The 2,597-nt window shown below is 52.8% G+C and overlaps 1 non-coding gene across 1 annotated transcript; it reads right to left on the bottom strand.

The window, feature by feature from the left end:
• Positions 1 to 248: 248 nt before the first annotated feature.
• Positions 249 to 439, bottom strand: LOC130341104 (U2 spliceosomal RNA). The gene has a single exon (XR_008881101.1). It is a non-coding gene; the product is annotated as a U2 spliceosomal RNA (small nuclear RNA).
• Between the last annotated feature and the right edge of the window lie 2,158 nt (positions 440 to 2,597).

Raw genomic sequence — 2,597 nt, 5'->3', positions numbered from 1 at the left:
GCACAGGTGTGCTGGCTACTCAAATGATCCAATTAAGGAGGCCATTTAGTCAGCAGCAGCAGAAGTCCTGTGCCTGGACGCTCCAACAGGGGCCAGACACAAGCAGAAGCAGAAGCAGCAGAAGCAGCAGCAGCACCACCTTTTGTTTATTGGCTGCAGCAGCAGCAAGGCCCACAGGGCTGGCTAGCTGGCTAGCCAGCAAGCAGGTAGCAATGAAAGTAGGAATCTTTCTTTTTAACCCTGTAAGGGGGTGGTGCACTGTACCCGAAGATACTGCCATATCGGGTCAATGCATAGGGCGACGGAAGCAAGCTTCGAAATCGGCCCCCGTTCTCAAAAATCCATTTAATATATGGTCCCCAGATAGGGGACGTATCAGATATTAAACTGATAAGAACAGATACTACACTTGATCTTAGCCAAAAGGCCGAGAAGCGATAACCGTGAAAGGGGCGGGCCCAACAAGGTCCCCTTCATGGGCACTATCACTGCTTGCTGTCAGGGAGGCTGCCAGACAATTTTTCATGCACACTCTGGGCTGGGGGGCAGTCAACCACCAGTACACACAGCAGAACCTAAACCCATACCATTATTGCTAAGCAGCAAGACAGGGGCCCATTGCACTCCCACGGGGCCTTTTTAAATGCAATCCATAACCCGGATTTGCCAGGAACCCTTCTTACTCCTCCTACTTGCATGTGACACTGGGCTTAGGATCTGCATAGGAAACACACACACAAGCACACACCTACCTTTGTTGCCTGCAGATGCCTCCTTGGCTGTCCCCAAACGGTATCAAACCAACACCCACGGGAAGCTGTAAGCATAGAGGACATGCCTGCACCCCATTGGACTTACCTGTGTGGGTTAAATCCGGGTTATTTGACAACCTATGGCGGTGATGGTTCTGCTCAGGCAGAGCAGTGCTGATGCTCCTCATAAAGCTGTCGCTGCTGTGAAGGTTCTAGGTGACATCACAAATCCCTTTGGTTACTGTCACGATGCCGGCTGGCAGGTGGTGGATCCTCTGTGCCAGAGAGGGATTGGCGTGGACCGTGCTAGAGGATCGGTTCTAAGTCACTACTGGTTTTCACCAGAGCCCGCCGCAAAGCGGGATGGTCTTGCTGCGGCGGTAGTGACCAGGTCGTATCCCCTAGCAACGGCTCAACCTCTCTGGCTGCTGAAGATAGGCGCGGTACAAGGGAGTAGACAGAAGCAAGGTCGGACGTAGCAGAAGGTCGGGGCAGGCAGCAAGGATCGTAGTCAGGGGCAACGGCAGAAGGTCTGGAATCACAGGCAAGGAACACACAAGGAACGCTTTCACTGGCACTAGGGCAACAAGATCCGGCGAGGGAGTGAAGGGGAAGTGAGGTGATATAGGGAAGTGCACAGGTGTAAACACTAATTGGAACCACTGCACCAATCAGCGGTGCAGTGGCCCTTTAAATCGCAAAGACCCGGCGCGCGCGCGCCCTAGGGAGCGGGGCCGCGCGCGCCGGGACAGAACTGACGGGGAGCGAGTAAGGTACGGGAGCCGGGGTGCGCATCGCGAGCGGGCGCTACCCGCATCGCGAATCGCATCCCGGCCGGAGGTGGTAACGCAGCGCCCCGGGTCCGTGGAACCGACCGGGGCGCTGCAGTGAGGGAAGTGTAGCGAGCGCTCCGGGGAGGAGCGGGGACCCGGAGCGCTCGGCGTAACAGTACCCCCCCCCTTGGGTCTCCCCCTCTTCTTGGGGCCTGAGAACCTGAGGATCAGACTTTTGTCCAGGATATTGTCCTCAGGTTCCCAGGACCTCTCTTCTGGACCACAACCCTCCCAATCCACTAAAAAAAAAAGTTCTTCCCCTGACCTTTTTAGAGGCCAAAATCTCTTTGACAGAGAAGATGTCCGAGGAGCCGGAAACAGGAGTGGGAGGAACAGATTTAGGAGAAAAACGGTTGAGGATGAGAGGTTTAAGAAGAGAGACGTGAAAGGCATTAGGGATACGAAGAGAAGGAGGAAGAAGAAGTTTGTAAGAGACAGGATTAATTTGACACAAAACTTTAAAAGGACCAAGATAGCGTGGTCCCAACTTATAGCTCGGGACACGGAAACGGACATATTTAGCGGAGAGCCATACCTTGTCTCCAGGGGAAAAAATGGGAGGAGCTCTTCTTTTCTTATCTGCGAATCTCTTCATGCGAGAAGAAGCCTGTAAGAGAGAATTTTGGGTCTCTTTCCATATGGTGGAAAGATCACGAGAAATTTCATCCACAGCGGGCAGACCAGAGGGCAAGGGGGTAGGGAGGGGGGGAAGAGGGTGACGGCCGTACACCACGAAAAACGGAGATTTGGAGGAAGATTCAGAGATTCTGAAATTATACGAGAATTCGGCCCAAGGTAGAAGATCTGCCCAGTCATCCTGGCGGGAGGAAACAAAATGTCGTAAATAGTCACCCAAGATCTGGTTAATTCTCTCTACTTGTCCATTGGATTGAGGATGGTATGCAGAAGAAAAATTTAATTTAATCTTGAGTTGTTTACAGAGAGCCCTCCAGAATTTAGACACAAATTGGACGCCTCTATCCGAGACGATCTGTGTAGGCAACCCGTGAAG

This window comes from Hyla sarda, unplaced genomic scaffold (genome assembly GCF_029499605.1).
Source record: "Hyla sarda isolate aHylSar1 unplaced genomic scaffold, aHylSar1.hap1 scaffold_612, whole genome shotgun sequence".
Taxonomy (NCBI): Eukaryota; Metazoa; Chordata; class Amphibia; order Anura; family Hylidae; genus Hyla; species Hyla sarda.
The sequence above is the reverse complement of the archived record's forward strand: the minus strand, read 5'-3'. Positions and strand labels throughout refer to the sequence as shown.